The sequence below is a fragment of the Pseudophryne corroboree genome, chromosome 1 (assembly GCF_028390025.1).
Source record: "Pseudophryne corroboree isolate aPseCor3 chromosome 1, aPseCor3.hap2, whole genome shotgun sequence".
NCBI lineage: Eukaryota > Metazoa > Chordata > Amphibia > Anura > Myobatrachidae > Pseudophryne > Pseudophryne corroboree.
Genome location: NC_086444.1, coordinates 248750558 through 248771663, shown reverse-complemented (window position 1 = coordinate 248771663; position 21106 = coordinate 248750558). Strand labels below are relative to the sequence as shown.

At 47.5% G+C, this 21106-nt stretch overlaps 1 protein-coding gene across 1 annotated transcript in view; it reads right to left on the bottom strand.

Annotated features, from left to right (window-relative positions):
* HSD17B4 (hydroxysteroid 17-beta dehydrogenase 4) overlaps window positions 1-21106 on the bottom strand; it is a 566121-nt gene that overhangs the window by 467430 nt on the left and 77585 nt on the right. The window lies entirely within an intron of this gene.

The following is a 21106-nucleotide window of genomic DNA, read 5'->3' as shown; positions in this document are numbered from 1 at the left end:
TATAATTTTTTTTGTATTGACACATATTGCTAAAAAGACCACTTCAGTATAGCCACTTTAGAGGTGGTATATGACAAAAATCAGACAGGTACTTTCTCAGTGACCTAAACATAAAAGGGGTCTATAACATAAAGCCTTCATGTGATACACTAATTAACTACTTGAAATATGTAAACCAATGCTGTGAAGAAACAAAGTGGTGCTTTTGTTTTGTGGGACTATTCATTTATTATATTTTTATATGAATCATGCTGGTTTATTGGTTTATTACAAGACCACACATGGGATGTTACCATTTTATTCAAGCTATTACTTATACTGACAGTATCATGTGACAAATCACATCGCCAGCCCATCTGAATCTTTCACTTCGCAGCGCTACACCTGAAGATCCCTGGTGCTCAATGGTTTACTTGCCGCAACTACACCAGTCACCGCTGGGGAATCTTATGACTTCATGCCATTAACATGGACAGTGCAAGCTCATCCATCACAGAATACTTTGAGGGACTTGTTTTTCTTTTTTAAAGAAAATAATGTGTCAAATGAATTTTCTTTTTAATGGGTTTATTTTCCCTCAAGCCAATTTAGAAACAAACTTTAACACTGTTAAATGTATTAATAATACATAAAGGCCCTCTTTTTCAGTGCTCCACAGAGGCTCTTAATCTGACTTTCAAGCAAACACAGCATTCCCATAAAACAATCAACACTAACAAATTAAATCCAAGAATTAACGGCTCAGGCCTCAGAGACAGGCTGTATAACAAGCCGTGCACAGGGGTTTGCAGAAGCATATTCTAAAATAGCAATCGTCAATCCATGTGAATGTTGTCTATGGTTCCCATGATATGGTGTAGAGAATTCTGACATGATCTACAATTAAATAAATGCCCTTCATATCACTAACTCTTCTTAAAAGCAACATTTATCAACCAGTCTTGTCATACAAACAATATATAACGGCAATAAAAAGGCCAAAAAATAAGATTTTACTCACCGGTAAATCTATTTCTCGTAGTCCGTAGTGGATGCTGGGGACTCCGTAAGGACCGTGGGGAATAGACGGGCTCCGCAGGAGACTGGGCACTCTAAGAAAGATTTAGTACTACTGGTGTGCACTGGCTCCTCCCTCTATGCCCCTCCTCCAGACCTCAGTTAAGGAAACTGTGCCCGGAAGAGCTGACATTACAAGGAAAGGATTTTGGAATCCAGGCTAAGACTCATACCAGCCACACCAATCACACCGTATAACTTGTGATAACATACCCAGTCAACAGTATGAACAACAACAGAGCATCAGACAAACCTGATGCAACCATAACATAACCCTTATTTAAGCAATAACTATATACAAGTATTGCAGAAGAAGTCCGCACTTGGGACAGGCGCCCAGCATCCACTACGGACTACGAGAAATAGATTTACCGGTGAGTAAAATCTTATTTTCTCTAACGTCCTAGTGGATGCTGGGGACTCCGTAAGTACCATGGGGATTATACCAAAGCTCCCAAACGAGCGGGAGAGTGCGGATGACTCTGTAGCACCGAATGAGCAAACACAAGGTCCTCCTCAGCCAGGGTATCAAACTTGTAGAACTTTGCAAAAGTGTTTGAACCCGACCAAGTAGCTGCTCGGCAAAGCTGTAATGCCGAGACCCCTCGGGCAGCCGCCCAAGAAGAGCCCCACCTTCCTTGTGGAATGGGCTTTTACGGATATTGGAGGCGGCAAGCCAGCCGCAGAATGAGCCTGCTGAATCGTGTTACAGATCCAGCGAGCAATAGTTTGCTTTGAAGCAGGAGCACCCAGCTTGTTGCATACAGGATAAACAGCGAGTCAGGTTTCCTGACTCCAGCCGATCTGGCTACATAAATCTTCAAAGCCCTGACTACATCTAGTAACTTGGAATCCTCCAAGTCACGAGTAGCCGCAGGCACCACAATAGGTTGGTTCACATGAAAAGATGACACCACCTTTGGCAGAAATTGCGGACGAGTCCGTAATTCTGCCCTGTCCATATGGAAAACCAGATAGGGGCTTTTACATGACAAAACCGCCAATTTTTGACCACTTTCCACGTGAGATATTTTAACTCCACGGTCTTAAGCGGCTCAAACCAGTGAGATTTCAGGAAACTCAACACCACGTTAAGATCCCAAGGTGCCACTGGTGGCACAAAAAAGGGGCTGAATATGCAGCACTCCCTTTACAAACGTCTGAACTTCAGGTAGAGAAGCTAGTTTTTGTATGAAAGAAAATGGATCGGGACGAAATCTGGACCTTAATGGACCCCAATTCTAGGCCCAAAGTCACTCCCGACTGTAGGAAGTGAAGGAAACGGCCCAGCTGGACTTCCTTTGTAGAGGCATTCCTGGCCTCACACCCAGCAACATATTTTCGCCGTATACGGTGATAATGTTTAGCCGTCACGTCCTTCCTAGCCCTTATCAGCGTAGGAATAACCTCATCCGGAATCCCTCTTTTCTACTAGGATCCGGCGTCCAACCGCCATGCCGTCAAACGCAGCTGCGGTAAGTCTTGGAACATACAAGGTCCCTGCTGCAACAGATCCTGCCCTAGAGGCAGAGGCCATGGGTCCTCTGTGAGCATTTCTTGCAGCTCTGGATACCAAGTCCTTCTTGGCCAATCCGGAACAATGAGTATTGTTCTCACTCCTCTTTTCCTTATGATTCTCAGCACCTTGGGTAAGAGAGGAAAAGGAGGAAACACATAAACCGACTGGAACATCCACGGTGTCACCAGTGCGTCTACAGCTATCGCCTGAGAGTCTCTTGACCTGGCGCAATACCTCTGTAGCTTTTTGTTGAGGCGGTATGCCATCATTTCCACCTGTGGCAGTTCCCACCGACCTACAAGCTGCGCGAAGACTTCTTGATGAAGTCCCCACTCTCCCGGGTGGAGGTCGTGCCTGCTGAGGAAGTCTGCTTCCCAGTTGTCCACTCCCGGAATGAACACTGCTGACAGTGCGCTTACGTGATTCTCCGCCCAGCGAAGAATTCTGGTGGCTTCTACCATCGCCACCCTGCTCCTTGTGCCGCCTAGGCGGTTTACATGAGCCACTGCGGTGATATTGTCTGACTGAATCAGAACCGTTTGGTCGCGAAGCAGGGTCTCCGCTTGACTTAGGGCATTGTATATGGCCCTTAGTTCCAGGATATTGATGTGAAGGCAAGTTTCCTGCCTTGACCACAGCCCTTGGAAATTTCTTCCCTGTGTGACTGCCCCCCACCCTCGGAGGCTTGCATCCGTGGTCACCAGGACCCAGTCCTGAATGCCGAATCTGCGACCTTCGAGAAGGTGAGCACTCTGCAGCCACCACAGGAGAGACACCCTGGCTCTGGGGGATAGGGTGATTAACCGATGCATCTGAAGATGTGATCCGGACCACTTGTCCAGTAAGTCCCATTGGAAGGTCCTCGTATGAAACCTGCCGAAGGGAATGGCCTCGTATGATGCCACCCTCCTTCCCAGGACTCGAGTGCAGTGATGCACTGACACCTGTTTTGGTTTTAATAGATTCCTGACCAGTGTCACGAGCTCCTGACCTCTCTCTATCGGGAGATAAACCCTTTTCTGGTCTGTGTCTAGGATCATGCCTAGGAGAGGCAGATGAGCTGTAAGAACCAACTGCGACTTTGGAATATATAGAATCCAGCCGTGTTGCCGTTACACTTCCAGAGAAAGTGATACGCTGTTCAGCAACTGCTCTCTTGATCTCGCTTTTATGAGGAGATCGTCCAAGTACGTGATAATAGCGACACCTTGCTTCCGCAGGAGCACCATCATTTCCGCCATTACCTTGGTGAATATTCTCAAGGCCGTGGAGAGACCAAACGGCAACGTCTGAAATTGGTAATGACAATCCCGTACCGCAATTCTGAGGTACGCCTGATGAGGTGGGTAAATGGGGACATGAAGGTATGCATCCTTTATGTCCCGACTCACCATAAAATCTCCCCCTTTCAGGCTTGCAATGACCGCTCTTAGCAATTCCATCTTGAACTTGAACCTTTTCAGGTATATGTTCAGGGATTTTAAATTCAATATGGGTCCGACCGAACCGTCTGGTTTCGGGACTACAACATGGTCGAATAATAACCTCCTCCTTGTTGAAGGAACCTTGACCACCACCTGTTGAAGATACAATTTGTGAATTGCAGTTAACACTGTTTCCCTCTCGTGGGGGGAAGCCGGCAGGGCCGTCGGTGAGGGGGCATCTTATCAAAGTCCAGCTTGTATCCCTGAGACACAATATCTATTGCCCAGGGATCTAACAGGGAGTGAACCCACTTGTGGCTGAACTTACGAAGGCGTGCCCCCGACCGGGCCTATCTCCGCCTGTGGAGCCCCAGCGACATGCGGTGGATCTTTGTAGAGGCCGGGGAGGACTTCTGTTCCTGGGAACTAGCTGTGTTGTGCAGCTTCTTCCCTCTGCCCCCGCCTCTGGCAAGAAAGGACGCACCTCGGACTTTCTTGTTTCTTTATTCGAAAGGCTGCATTTGATAATGTCGTGCTTTCCTAGGCTGTGCAGGAATATAAGGCAAAATATCAGAATTACCAGCAATAGCTGTGGAGACCAGGTCCGAGAACCCTTCTCCACACAATCCTCAGCCTTCCATATGCCTCTTAAGTCGGCATCATCTGTCCATTGCACATTCTACAGGACACGTCAAGCGGAGATCGACATAGCTTTGACTCTAGGACCCAGTATACTCATGTCTCTTTGGGCATGTTATATATATATATATATATATATATATATATATATATATATATATATATATATATATACATACACATACACACACACACACATATATATATATATATACACACCTATCTCTTAAGACAGCATCTTTAATATATATATATATATATATATATATCTATATATCTATCTATATACATATACATATATATATATATATATATATATACATACTAGGGTCTCAATCTCTGCTGATAAGGTACCTGTCCACGCTGCCACAGCGCTATAAACCCATGCCGACACAATCGCCGGTCTGAGTAGTGTACTAGAATGTGCACGCTATCTGCAGGATCCCTGAGAATAGCTAGTGCTACCTTCTGTGCAAACATGACACCCTAGGGGAAGATTCCCATCACATTCTGGCCCTAGTGGGGAAAGGATACTGCCTGAGAATTTTTTGGGGGAAGCTGCAGTCTCTTGTCTGGAGATTCCCGCTCTTTTTCCTCATGAGAGGAGGGAAATTTACCTCAGCTTTCTTCCCCTTAACATGTGTACCCTTGTGTCAGGGACAAATGAGTCATCAGTGATATGCAAATCATCTCTTATTACAATAATTATATATTGAATACCTTTCAGCCATTTTGGCTGTAACTTTGCATTATCGTAGTCGACACTGGAGTCAAACTCCGTGTCGATATCAGTGTTTATTATTTTGGATAGTGAGCATTGTGAGACTCTGAAGGTCTCTGTGACATAGGGACAGACATGGGTAGATTTCCTGTCTGTTCTCTAATCTGTTGTGCAATAAATTCACCTCAGCACTTACACATATCCAAACAGGTGTCGGCGTTGTCGACGGAGACACCCTCTCACACACATATTTTCTCTATCTCCTCCTTAGGGGAGCCTTTTACCTCAGACATGTCGACACACACGTACCGACACACCACACACACAGGGGATGCTCTATTTGAAGACAGTTCCCCCACAAGGCACTTTGGAGAGACAGAGAGAGAGTATGCCAGCACACACCCCAGCGCTATATGACCCAGGAATCACACAGTAACTTAGTGTAAACCCAGTAGCTGCTGTATATATTGTTTTTACGCCAAATTTATGTGCCCCCCCTCTCTTTTTCACCCTCTTCTACCGTGCTTCTGCAGGGGAGAGCCTGGGGAGCTTCCTCTCAGCGAAGCTGTGGAGAGAAAATGGCGCTGGTGAGTGCTGAGGAAGAAGGCCCCCTCAGCGGCGGGCTTCTCCCGCGATTTTGTGTAAAATTAATGGCGGGGGCTCATGCATATAACAGTGTCCAACTGTATATATGCTGCTTTTTGCCATTAGGTAATCAATTGCTGCCCAGGGCACCCCCCCCCCCCTGCGCCCTGCACCCAACAGTGACCATAGTGTGTGGGTTCGTGTGGGGGCGCAATGGCGCACAGCTGCAGTGCTGTGCGCTACCTCATATGAAGACAGGAGTCTTCTGCCGCCGATTTTGACGTCTTCTTGCTTCAACCCGCCGGCTTCTGACTTCTGGCTCTGCGAGGGGGACGGCGGCGCGGCTCCGGTAACGGACGACAAGGTCAGGTCCTGTGTTCGATCCCTCTGGAGCTAATGGTGTCCAGTAGCCTAAGAAGCGCAACCTAGCCGCAGTTAGTAGGTTTGCTTCTCTCCTCTCAGTCCCACGTAGCAGAGAGTCTGTTGCCAGCAGAAGCTCTCTGAAAATAAAAAACCTAACTAAAATACTTTCTTATTAGCAAGCTCAGGAGAGCTCACTAAAATGCATCGAGCTCTGTCCGGGCACAGATTCTAACTGAGGTCTGGAGGAGGGGCATAGAGGGAGGAGCCAGTGCACACCAGTAGTACTAAATAGAGTGCCCAGTCTCCTGCGGAGCCCGTCTATTCCCCATGGTCCTTACGGAGTCCCCAGCATCCACTAGGACGTTAGAGAAATTTAAGATTCTAATATCGGTTTCACGCTTTCATCTACAGGGTATATCACAGCACGCATATTCCCTCAGCCAGCAAGATTTACATCCTAATTGTGATCCTTCAGTTTAATGAAAGTGAACATGTTATCACTATAGTATTCCCTATTCATATAGCCGATAACAAATGTTTTATTGCCAGTTTCAGTAACATAAGCAGTACAGAGTAAACTCTAATAAACCCAAAAGAATATATACCTTTTCTAGGTAAGGAATAAACTCACAGATTTGCTCCTAGCATTTTTATTGCGCTTTTCTCTTCAGACATGTAGCGCGGGATGTAATGGAGGTCAAGTTCGCCGAATGTGCGCGTTGCCAGATGAATTCACACTTTTTTTTTTTTTTAAAGGGGCAGTCATTTGCAAGGTTTCACAAAGACAACTTTTTGAAAACAAATTCGGTAATTAATTAAACTAGGCTCGGCTCCATTGATTCACATGGTAGGAACCGCTTAATTGGGAATGCATTTATTGAAACCAGCTCATCTGGAAAAAAAGAAAACAGCTGTACAATACTTTCATGCAGGTCCATACTATCCATAAGGCTGGCTAGGCTGGAGCCTAAGGGCGCTGTTATCTGAGCCTAGAGAACCAATGGTTAAAGGCACTTTCCCAGCATTGCCCTAACAGTTTGAATAAGCTCCCCGTGCTGGCGTGGGTTTCCTCCGAGTACTCCAGTTTCCTCCCACAACCTAGAAATATACTCGTAGGTTAAATAACACTAGTGTGAATGAGCATTCATGTACATGTGGTAGGGAATGTGCACTGTAAACTCCACTGGGGCAAGGACTGATGTGAACAGCCAAATATTTTCTGAAAAGTGCTGCGAAATATGTGTGCGCTACATAAAATAACTGGAAATAAATAGTAATAAATAATAGGATTTTAATACCTACCGGTAAATCCTTTTCTCCTAGTCCGTAGAGGATGCTGGGGACTCCAAAAGGACCATGGGGTATAGACGGGATCCGCAGGAGCTTGGACACACTAAAAAGACTTTGACTGGGTGTGAACTGGCTCCTCCCTCTATGCCTCTCCCCCAGACCTCAGTTATAGGAACTGTGCCCTGGAGAGACGGACATTTCGAGGAAAGGATTTTTGTTAAACTAAGGGCGAGAAACATACCAGTCCACACCACAAACATACCGTACAACTGGAGTAGCATGAAACCAGATAACAGTATGAACTAACAACAGCAACAAGCTGAATATAACTGATACACAAGCCACGTGTAACCGAAAATAACCAGTATCAACACAACTGCAAGGAACAGTCCGCACTGGGATGGGCGCCCAGCATCCTCTACGGACTAGGAGAAAAGGATTTACCGGTAGGTATTAAAATCTTAATTTTCTCTTACGTCTTAGAGGATGCTGGGGACTCCAAAAGGACCAAGGGGTCTATACCAAAGCTCCAGAGCGGGCGGGAGAGTGCGGACGACTCTGCAGCACCGATTGAGCAAACATGAGGTCCTCATCAGCCAGGGTATCAAACTTGTAGAACTTAGCAAAAGTGTTTGAACCCGACCACGTAGCTGCTCGGCAAAGTTGAAGTGCCGAGACCCCTCGGGCAGCCGCCCAAGATGAGCCCACCTTCCTGGTAGAATGGGCTTTCACTGACTTCGGCAACGGTAGCCCAGCCGAAGAATGAGCTTGCTGAATCGTATTACAAATCCAGCATGCAATAGTTTGCTTAGAAGCAGGATTTCCAATCTTGTTGGAAACATACAGGACAAACAGAGCCTCTGTTTTCCTAGTAAGAGCCGTTTTGGCGTCATAAATTTTCAAAGCTCTTACAACATCAAGAGATTTTGGGACTGCCACAGCATCCGTAGCCACAGGTACCACAATAGGTTGGTTTATGTGAAACAAAGAAACCAACTTCGGCAGAAATTTTTGACGAGTCCTCAATTCCACTCTAACCGAATGAAAGATCAAATATGGGCTCTTCTGAGACAAAGCCACCAACTCAGACACTCGTCTGGCCGACGCCAGAGCCAAAAGCATAACCACTTTCCAAGTGAGAAACTTTAACTCAACCTTACGCAAAGGCTCAAACCAGTGAGACATAAGAAACTGAAACACCACTTCAAGATCCCACGGCGCCACGGGTGGCACAAATGGAGGATGGATATGCAGCACTCCCTTCACGAAAGTCTGAACCTCAGGAAGGACGGCCAATTCCTTTTGAAAGGAAATAGATAAAGCCGAAATCTGCACTTTGATGGAACCCAATTTCAGGCCTGCATCCACGCTTGCCTGCAAAAAATGGAGGAAACGACCCAAGTGAAACTCCTCCGCAGGAGCTGCTTTGGTTTCACACCACGACACATACTTTCTCCAAATACGGTGATAATGTTTCGCCGTGACCTCCTTCCTAGCCTTAAGGAGAGTGGGGATGACCTCCCCAGGTATACCCTTCCGAGATAAAATCTGGCGTTCAACTTCCACGCCGTCAAACGCAGCCGCGGTAAGTCCAGAAACAGGCAGGGCCCCTGCAGTAACAGGTCCTCTCTTAGAGGAAGCGGCCAGGGATCTTCCACTAGTAATTCCTGAAGATCCGGATACCAGGCCCTCCGTGGCCAATCTGGAGCGACGAGCATTGCCCGAACCCTTGTTCGCCTTATGATCCTCAACACCTTTGGAATGAGAGGAAGCGGAGGGAAAACATACACCGACTGAAACACCCACGGAGTCACCAGGGCATCCACCGCACAGGCTTGGGGGTCCCTTGACCTGGAACAATACTTCGGAAGTTTCTTGTTGAGGCGAGACGCCATCATGTCGATCAGAGGAGTTCCCCAACGCCTTGTCACTTCTGCAAATACCTCTTGATGAAGAGCCCACTCTCCTGGATGGAGGTCGTGTCTGCTGAGAAAGTCTGCTTCCCAGTTGTCCAAGCACGGGAGGAAGACTGCTGACAGAGCGCTCACGTGCTGTTCCGCCCAGCGGAGAATTCTTGTGGCTTCCGCCATTGCCGCCCTGCTCCTTGTTCCGCCTTGGTGGTTTACGTACGCCACCGCTGTTATGTAGTCCGACTGGATCAGGACAGGGAGACCCTGAAGAAAGCTCTTCGCTTACAGGAGGCCGTTGTAAATGGCTCTTAACTCAAGAACATTTATGTGGAGAGAAGATTCTAGCTGGACCATTTTCCCTGGAAACCTCTTCCCTGTGCGACTGAGCCCCAGCCTCGGAGACTTGCATCTGTGGTCAGCAGGACCCAGTCCTGGATTCCGAAACAGCATCCCTCTAGAAGGTGAAAGCCTTGCAGCCACCACAGAAGAGAGATCCTGGCCCTGGAAGATACTTATTTTCCGGTGCATGTGTAGGTGAGACCCGGACCATTTGTCCAGCAGGTCCCACTGAAACACCCTGGCATGGAACCTGCCAAACGGAATGGCTTCGTAAGCCGCCACCATCTTCCCTAGCACTCGAGTGCACTGATGAATCGACACTCTTGTCGGTCTCAAAAGCTCCTTGACCATAGTCTGTATTTCTAGAGCTTTGTCCTCCGGAAGAAACACTCTCTGAAGCTCCGTGTCTAGGATCATGCCCAGGAAGGGCAGCCGAGTCGTCGGAATCAACTGAGACTTTGGCAAATTTAAAATCCAACCGTGATGTTGCAGAACCGTCAGGGAGAGTTCCACATTCTTTAACAATTGTTCCTTTGACCTAGCCTTTATCAGGAGATCGTCCTAATACGAGATAATTGTGACCCCTCGCTTGCGAAGGAGTACCATCATTTCTGCCATAACCATGGTGAAAACCCTCGGGGCCGTGGAAAGACCAAACGGCAACGTCTGAAATTGGTAATGACAATCCTGCACCGCAAATCTCAGGAAGGCCTGATGCGGAGGATATATCGGGACGTGTAAGTAGGCATCCTTTATGTCGACTGACGCCATAAAATCCCCCCCTTCTAGGCTGGAGATCACAGCTCGAAGAGATTCCATCTTGAACTTGAAAGTTTTCAAGTATGGATTGAGGGATTTTAGGTTCAGAATCGGTCTGACCGAACTGTCCGGCTTCGGTACGACAATGAGGCTCGAATAGAACCCTTCCCCCCGTTGGGACGGGGGAACGGGGACAATAACCCTCTGATAACACAACTTTTGTATCGCAGCATTTACCACTTCTCTTTCTGGAAGAGAAACTGGCAAGGCCGATTTGAAAAAGCGGCGGGGGGGCATCTCCTGAAACTCTAGTTGTACCCTTGGGACACTATGTCTAAGACCCAAGGATCCAGGGCTGATTGAAACCAGACCTGACTGAAGATTCAGAGACGGCCCCCCCACCGGCACGGACTCCCGCAGGGGAGCCCCAGCGTCATGCGGTGGACTTTTTAGAGGCGGGGGAGGACTTTTGGTCCTGGGTGCCTGACACTACAGGCGACTTCTTTCCCCTTCCTCTACCCTTTGAAGCGAGGAAGGACGAGCCCTTACCTCGTTTGTATTTATTAGGCGGAAAGGACTGCATCTGCTGATGGGGCACCTTTTTCTGTTGAGTGGGAACATAAGGAAGAAAAGATGACTTACCCGCAGAAGCGGTAGACACCAGGTCAGCAAGGCCGTCACCAAACAAGACACTACCTTTGAAGGGGAGAGCTTCCATATTTTTCTTGGAGTCGGCATCAGCATTCCATTGATGGATCCACAGCGCCCTCCTGGCCGAGACCGCCATGGCATTGGCTCTTGATCCCAAGAGGCCAACATCTCTCGCCGCATCCTTTAGGTAATCTGCAGCGTCCTTGATATAACCAAGAGTCAAAAGAATATTATCCTTATCAAGGGTATCCATATCAGAAGCTAAATTATCAGCCCATTTAGCAATAGCACTACTCCCCCATACCGACGCCACAGCAGGTCTGAGCGATGTACCAGTATTAACGAAAATGGCCTTCAAAGACGTCTCCAGCTTGCGATCCGCCGGATCCTTGAGAGCAGCCGCGTCAGGGGACGGAAGCGCCACCTTCTTGGACAAACGGGATAGAGCCTTGTCGACATTTGGAGACGACTCCCATTTTTCCCTGCCATCAGAGGGGAAAGGATACGCCATAAAAATTCTCTTGGGAATCTGCCACCTCTTGTCCGGCGACTCCCAAGCTTTTTCACAAAGAGCATTCATTTCATGAGAGGGGGGAAACTTCACCTCAGGTTTTTTCCCTTTAAATAGGCAAATCCTTGTGTCCTGAATAGCAGGTTTGTCAGAGATATGTAAAACATCTTTGATAGCCACAATCATGTACTGAATACTCTTAACTACCCTTGGGTGTAAAGTAGCCTCATTAAAATAGACATCGGAATCAGAGTTCGTGTCGGCATCTGTATCTACCATCTGGGTAAATGAACGTTTTTGTGACCCTGAGGGGGTCTGTACCTGAGCCAAAGCATCTTCCATGGATTTTCTCCATGCTTGTGTCTGAGAATCAGATTTATCAAGCCTCTTAGACAACAAAGCCACATTAGCATTAAATGTACCTAACGTAGTAACCCAATCAGCAGTCGGCTGTGCCAATAGAGCCATTTCCAGACTCTTTTCTGCGCCCCCGGTAACTTCCTCCGGGGAGGAACACTCAGCCTCAGACATGCCGACACGTAGTACCGACACCCCCACACTCACACTGGCCAAATAAAGGGGACAGCCTACAGGAAAGCCTGGAGAGAGAAACACAGAGGGAGTATGCCAGCTCACACCCCAGCGCCCATATACCACACAACTATAATATATGTTAGTAGCGCTGTAAATAATAAGAAAGCACCAATTTGTCTGTGCCCCCCACCGTTTTGCTCCCTTTTACTTGTGAGGAGCTTGGAGGTCCAGGCCAGCGTCTCTGCAGCGGTTGTGGAGAGAAGAAAATGGAGCTGGTGAGCTGTGCGGCTAAGCCCCGCCCCTTCCCGGCGCGCTTCAGTCCCGCTCAAATTTGAAATATTTATACTGGCGGGGGTATTATATACGGTGCCCGGGCACCGAATATTGCTTTAGCCAGTCCTATTGACTCCAGTAACTGCTGCCCAGGGCGCTCCCCCCCAACGCCCTGCACCCTGTAAGTGCCGTTGGTGATGTGTGTGGGAGCATGGAGCGCAGCGCTACCGCTGCGCTGTACCTCCGTTACTGAAGTCTTCTGCCGTCTGAAGTCTTCGGTTCTTCTAATACTCACCCGGCTTCTGTCTTCTGTGAGGGGGTGACGGCGCGGCTCCGGGAACAAGCAGCTAGGCGAACCAAGTGATCGAACCCTCAGGCTACTGGACACCATTAGCTCCAAATAAGCAGAGCCTTTAACTAAGAAGAAGTAGGTCGGACTACTCTCCCCTCAGTCCCTCGATGCAGGGAGCCTGTAGTCAGCAGGTCTCCATGAAAATAAAAAACCTAACAAAAGTCTTTTCCAGAGAAACTCAGTAGAGCTCCCCTAGTGTGTGTCCAGTCACTCCTGGGCACAAAGTCTAACTGAGGGAGGGGCATAGAGGGAGGAGCCAGTTCACAACCAGTCAAAGTCTTTTTAGTGTGCCCAAGCTCCTGCGGATCCCGTCTATACCCCATGGTCCTTTTGGAGTCCCCAGCATCCTCTAGGACGTAAGAGAAAATACATTTTAACAACACAGAATTGCACAGACACTTCCTTGCAGCTATGCAATTCCTTAAAAACATAAATTGGGCCGTTTATTTCAATTAGTGTCTGTGGGAATACTAAAAACGTATATAATGGCATAAGCTCTGCTTTCCAAACTTCAGCTGTGGTGGAGCGAAGCTTGTCGGAAGGGGCCTAAAATACCTGAAAGCCTAGGTGCCCGGGCCAGGGGTTAATATGGCCCTGCTTGCGTGTGAAGTCCTAGAAAACACTGTAATGTACCATTTTGTATGCAATTACAGGAGCAGTCGCACACAGAATAAAGGCATGCCGTATATCATTTTAAACAGCAGAGTCTGCCTTTGCGTCCTATTCACATAGTGATGCGTTTTCAGGAAGAAAAAAAAAAGATGCCTAGCGCTAATGGAGTTGCACGGGACCTGTCATCTCACTCACACCAGGCATCTTCCGTGGCGTGGCATATTGAGGCTAGATATACGAGACACATCTGTATCACGCGTATATCAATTAAGAGATTTTAGGGGACCATACATAGAGACAAATAATTGGAAATAACATCTGGATTATTTATTATCATCATCATCCTTTATTTATATGGAGTACATAAACAAATCATCAAAACAGGAAAGCAGCAACTTACAGTTGACGACAATATCGGACAAGTACAGGGTAAATAAACATAGTTACATCAGCAGATGACACTGGAATAAGTATCAGGTGGCAGAAGACTGATGGAATTGGTGCAGTTGAAGATTATTAAAAGTAAGAAAAGGATAAGCACATGAGGGAAGAGGGCACTACTCGTGAGAGCTAACATTCTAAAGGGGTGGGGTAGACAGACAGGGGTGACACAGACGGGGTACATAGAGAGCGTGGAACAGAGGGTTAGGATGAGATTTGGCTGGGTTTGGCGAAGAAGTGGGTCTCGAGAGCCCGTTTGAGGTCTTGTAGAGAGGTGGCTAGTCTGAGGGGGAGAGGTAGGAAATTCCAGAGAAGTGGTGCAGCACGTGAAAAATCTTGGGAGGTAGGAGTGGGAGGAAGTAATCCGTAGGCAGGAGAGTCGGCGTGCATTAGCAGAGCGAAGAAGACAGGTGGGAGTGTAAGTGGAGATAAGGTCAGAGATGCAAATGGGACAAGAGTGGATGAGGGCTTTGTAAGCGAGTGTGAGAAGCTTGAAATGGATTCTGAAAGAGAAGGGGAGCCAGCGAAGGTCTACAAATAGGACCACAAATAGGACATCTACATTATATGCCTAGTAGCTATAAAGGGCTGTAATAGATTGCCTAGACTAAAATTCCAGTGATCTACTCTGGAAATGCAAACGAACACTCCCAATTCTGTTCCATGGGTTTCTAATGCACACAAACACATACTGTAGTGTGGACTGTTGAAGCAGCGGTTCCTACAGAAACCTATCCCAAAAATAAAATTTGGGTGGTGTTTACTCACATCAGTGAGCCTCCACAGTAAAAATTAAAATATCTTGTTATTTAGGCTGGACTAGGAAGAGGTTAACCTACATAGCTGGAAGATGGTGAGGGCTGGTTCGGATTCAATTGAAAGTTGTCCTTGGAGCAGGACAACTTTCAATTGGATCCGAACCAGCCCTCACCATCTTCCAGCTATCCAGAGGAGTCCTAGAAAGGCACCATCCAATTACCGCACTGCATGAGGTACTCACCATTTATGGGACACTGTATTCAATCCTCTAGCGGCATATGGAATTTGAATTGGACTCTCTAAATACCATCTAAAAGGGACTCTCCACAGTGGGTTATAACTGGACATTTACATTATTTAAGGGCAAAACTTGGAACGGATCCCACAGAATTTACATAATCTATGTCCTGAACCATCACTTTGGGTAAACTTTATCCTTTTATGTATGCACATGGCATAATATCACTGCACAGAATATTGTTGCTTTTTAATGAGTTATTGTTTTTTAATAAATTATCTTAAAATTTTACACATTTAGTGAACTATATTGGTCTTTCCTCTGGTAGCGCAGCCTTCTTTTCTTCTTCTTTCAGTGCAATATATTGGGAGTGACTTCCCTCTAAACATTGGCTGCTGCTTAGCTGAGCACTTTGCCTCATAGCGCCCGAACACCTTTGGGTATTATTTATTACCTTTTTTTGTACTCACCCTGCTAAAACAGCCTGCCCGGTGCCAGCCGTCGCCATGTGACGAACATTCAAAGGAGAGTTGGGGGAAACCCAGCACCTCCGTAGGTGCCGAGCATGCCCCCATTAGTGACGCAAGGGGCTGGGCACGTCCCTACTAGTGACAACAAGGGGGCCCCCAATAGTGACGCCAGTGTGCCGTGCCCCCTTCCTGGCCGGGAACAGTGGCCTGGGGAACACTAGAACTAGATTGTGTAGCTTGTGATATCCTACACAACTTGTGATAATGTATCACACAAAAGCAATGTGAATATCTGGAAAGAAGGCTAGTAAAGTGAGGACATATTTGCATGACCATAATAAAGAATTGTTTTAGCAGCATCACATATCAAGCTGTAACATAGGTTCTATAACTTAATTTAACCCCTGAGCTATATTATAATTCATTTTGAATCAATTACACTGATTCTTCCTTCTTCATGAGTCAGGTAACAGAGAGGGTTCTTGACCCAGGGATATGGGAGATCACTTGTTTCCTACAAGTGGGGATAGATTTTATTAAGACGCGGCCAAGCAAAGTGGAAACCACCTTTAAAACATAGGGGATAAGCACAGTTTAACATACACTATATGCCATGCGTGTGTTTCCAAACAGCGCATGCTCTGAAACGGTGTGCACTGTGGCAGAGCTACAGTCAGGAGCGGATCTATGCACGGGCAAGCCAGGCTGGTGCCCGGGGCGCTGCGGCCTGCGGGCGCGGTCACCTGCCACCCACCCTCACCCTGGCTGCAGCAGGCGCCGTAGGCTGCGTGGGCGCCCGCTACAGCGGGCGCCATTGTCAGATGCTAGAGGTCCTAATTGACATATAGTGTCTGTGCAGCGCTATTGGAGAGACGTCTATGTCATGACGTCTCTCCCATAGATCTGAGGAGTGGGCGGCCAGAGACAGAGGGCACCAGCAGTCGGGAAGCAGGAGCGGTGCTGGTGAGGAATGTTTTTTTGGGGGGGGTTTTGTGTTTGTAAGCAGCACTATTAGAGGGCACAACTACAGGGCCACCACTACAGGGGGCACAACTACAACTACAGGGGGCATAACTGTGGCCACGCCTCTTCCCTGTGAAGCCACTCACCTATTTTTTGACACGGGTCTTCGGCGCGCACTAACCCTGTTTTACCTGTCGGGGGGGGGGACTTTCGCCCTGGGCGTCACAAGGTCTAGAAGTGGCCCTGGCTACAGTATGTGCATTTCAATAGCAGCTACACTTTTGTATGAAGAGGGGAAACTGAGCAGTAATAGGGCATTCTCACAAATGCAAAAGTTTAGCAAGGGCGTATCGACTGCAGGTTACGTAGAGATGGCCGTAGCTTTTGCACTTAGTACATGGCTGATGCAAGTGCCGATGATGCATACAGATAGGGACAGGTGCATGGCAACATTCTTACAACTCTGCATATGGCTGAATATGGAAATGTTATATGCAATGCAGCAGCACACACGTACAGATAGGCTGTCCCATTGCTACTGCATAACCATGTCTAATGTGCCTTGGTGATTCAGTACAGTATTTCTCGGTTAGTTTCTTCCATAGCTCACTTGCCCTAAGAGGCCTTCATGACAAAAGGTAATATATTATTACTAGTACAATCTAGTTCAACCACTTAAAGTGTCCTGCATAAAGTCACCTGCAGATAAGGAAAAAAAGAATTCCTACTAACGTCATTTCAAATATCTATAGGTCGTACTTGTCTACTTTTTAAGAGGACATTACCAAGGTCGTAGGGCCAAAAGTGGTGGTCATGGTGACTTGGATCATACACTGCACAATGTTGTACATGACCTTTGTGCAATTCACAGCAGATTGCTTCATAAAGATACAATCCAGCCCACTTTGCAAAAAGATCAGACAGGAACCAGGATGGTGGCTTGCTGTTCCATGAGAGTGCTAAGAAATTTGTGAGCTTCTCTGGACGTTCTTGGAGACAAGTATGCTCCAGGTCAAATATATTTTCTGCAAGCAAAACCTGTACTTTACATTTAAAGATCTTTCAACCAGATCATAAAAAAGGGGATACATTTTTCAGTAGCATGCTGGAAATTAGTTGTCAAATGTATCTGAATAGTCATTGCATTAGGTTTTCAAAAATTAAGGTGTGTGTGTGTGTGTGTGTGTGTGTGTGTGTGTGTGTGTGTGTGTGTGTGTGTGTGTGTGTGTGTGTGTGTGTGTGTGTGTGTGTGTGGGGGGGGGGTGAAGGTTGAGAAGGGGAACAATACGTACTTAGGACCTCATTCCGAGTTGTTTGCTCGCTAGCTGCTTTTAGCAGCATTGCACACGCTAAGCCGCCGCCCTCTGAGAGTGTATCTTAGCTTAGCAGATTTGCGAACGAAAGATTAGCACAATTGCGAATAGAAATTTCTTAGCAATTTCCGAGTAGCTCCAGACTTACTCCTACACTGCGATCAGTTCAGTCAGTTTCGTTCCTGGTTTGACGTCACAAACACACCCAGCGTTCGCCCAGACACTCCCCCGTTTCTACAGACACTCCCGCGTTTTTCCCAGAAACGCAAGCGTTTTTTCGCACACGCCCAGAAAACGGCCAGTTTCCGCACAGAAACACCCACTTCCTGTCAATCACAGTACGATCACCAGAACGATGAAAAAATAAGATTTTACTCACCGGTAAATCTATTTCTCGTAGTCCGTAGTGGATGCTGGGAACTCCGTAAGGACCATGGGGAATAGACGGCTCTGCAGGAGACTGGGCACTCTAAAAGAAAGATTAGGTACTATCTGGTGTGCACTGGCTCCTCCCACTATGACCCTCCTCCAGACCTCAGTTAGGGAAACTGTGCCCGGAAGAGCTGACACAATAAGGAAGGATTTTGAATCCCGGGTAAGACTCATACCAGCCACACCAATCACACCGTATAACTCGTGATAGTACACCCAGTTAACAGTATGAAATATAACTGAGCCTCTCAACAGATGGCTCAACAATAACCCTTAGTTAGGCAATAACTACATACAAGAATTGCAGACAATCCGCACTTGGGATGGGCGCCCAGCATCCACTACGGACTACGAGAAATAGATTTACCGGTGAGTAAAATCTTATTTTCTCTGACGTCCTAGTGGATGCTGGGAACTCCGTAAGGACCATGGGGATTATACCAAAGCTCCCAAACGGGCGGGAGAGTGCGGATGACTCTGCAGCACCGAATGAGAGAACTCAAAGGTCCTCCTCAGCCAGGGTATCAAATTTGTAGAATTTAGCAAACGTGTTTGCCGCTGACCAAGTTGCAGCTCGGCAAAGTTGTAAAGCCGAGACCCCTCGGGCAGCCGCCCAAGATGAGCCCACTTTCCTTGTGGAATGGGCTTTTACTGATTTAGGATGCGGCAATCCAGCCGCAGAATGCTCCAGCTGAATTGTGCTACAAATTCAGCGAGCAATAGTCTGCTTAGAAGCAGGAGCACCTTTTTTGTTGGGTGCCTACAGGATAAAAATCGAGTCAGTTTTCCTGACTCCAGCCGTCCTGGAAATATAAATTTTTAAAGGCCCTGACTACGTCCAGTAACTTGGAATCTTCCAAGTCCCTAGTAGCCGCAGGCACTACAATAGGTTGGTTCAAGTGAAAAGTTGATACCACCTTAGGGAGAAACTGGGGACGAGTCCTCAATTCTGCCCTATCCATATGGAAAATCAGATAAGGGCTTTTACATGACAAAGCCGCCAATTCTGACACACGCCTGGCCGAAGCCAAGGCCAATAACATGACCACTTTCCACAGTTTTAAGTGGCTCAAACCAATGTGATTTTAAGAAACTCAACACCACGTTGAGATCCCAAGGTGCCACATAAGGCACAAAAAAGGGGGCTGAATATGTAGCACTCCCTTTACAAATGTCTGAACTCCAGGCAGTGAAGCCAGTTCTTTCTGGAAGAAAATCGACAGAGCCGAAATCTGGACCTTAATGGAACCCAAGTTTAGGCCCATAGTCACTCCTGACTGTAGGAAGTGCAGAAAACGACCCAGCTGAAATTCCTCTGTTGGGGCCTTCCTGGCCTCACACCACGCAACATATTTTCGCCAAATACGGTGATAATGGTTTGCGGTTACTTCTTTCCTGGCTTTTATCAGCGTAGGAATGACTTCCTCCGGAATGCCCTTTTCCTTTAGGATCCGGAATTCAACCGCCATGTCGTCAAACACAGCCGCGGTAAGTCTTGGAACAGACAGGGCCCCTGCTGTAGCAGATCCTGTCTGAGCGGTAGAGGCCATGGGTCCTCTGATATTATTTCTTGAAGTTCTGGGTACCAAGCTCTTCTTGGCCCATCCGGAACCACGAGCATCGTTCTTACTCCTCGTTTTCTTATTATTCTCAGTACCTTTGGTATGAGAGGCAGAGGAGGGAATACATAAACCGACTGGTACACCCACGGTGTCACTAGAGCGTCCACAGCTATTGCCTGAGGGTCCCTTGACCTGGCGCAATATCTAGTTTTTTGTTTAGGCGGGACGCCATCATGTCCACCTGTGGCCTTTCCCAACGGTTTACCAACAGTTGGAAGACTTCTGGACGAAGTCCCCACTCTCCCGGGTGTAGGTCGTGTCTGCTGAGGAAGTCTGCTTCCCAGTTGTCCACTCCCGGAATGAACACTGCTGACAGTGCTAAGACATGATTTTCCGCCCATCGGAGAATCCTTGTGGCTTCTGCCATCGCCATCCTGCTTCTTGTGCCGCCCTGTCGGTTTACATGGGCGACTGCCGTGATGTTGTCTGATTGGATCAGTATCGGCTGGTTTTGAAGCAGAGGCCTTGCCAGACTTAGGGCATTGAAAATGGCCCTCAGTTCCAGAATATTTATGTGTAGGGACGACTCCTGACTTGACCAAAGTCCTTGGAAATTTCTTCCCTGTGTGACTGCCCCCCAGCCTTGAAGGCTGGCATCCGTGGTTACCAGGACTCAGTCCTGTATGCCGAATCTGCGGCCCTCTTGAAGATGAGCACTCTGCAGCCACCACAGTAGAGATACCCTGGTCCTTGGAGACAGGGTTATCAGCCGATGCATCTGAAGATGCGATTCCGACCACTTGTCCAAGAGGTCCCACTGAAAGGTTCTTGCATGGAACCTGCCGAATGGAATTTTGCTTCGTAAGAAGCTACCATTTTTCCCAGGACTCGTGTGCAGTGATGCACCGATACCCGTTTTGGTTTCAGGAGGTCTCGGACTAGAGATGACAGCTCCTTGGCTTTCTCCTGCGGGAGAAACACGTTTTTGTGTCCAGAACCATCCCCAGGAACAGTAGGCGTGTGGTAGGAACCAGCTGTGACTTTGGAATGTATAGAATCCATCCGTGCTGTTGTAGCACTTCCCGAGATAGTGCTACTCCGACCAACAACTGCTCCTTGGACCTCGCCTTTATAAGGAGATCGTCCAAGTACGGGATAATTAAAAACTCCCTTTTTTCGAAGGAGTATCATCATTTCGGCCATTATCTTGGTAAAGACCCTCTGTGCCGTGGACAGTCCAAACGGCAGTGTTTGGAATTGGTAATGGCAATCCTGTACCACAAATCTGAGGTACTCCTGGTGAGGATGGTAAATGGGGACATGTAGGTAAGCATCCTTGATGTCCAGGGATACAATGTAATCCCCCTCCTCCAGGCTTGCAATAACCGCC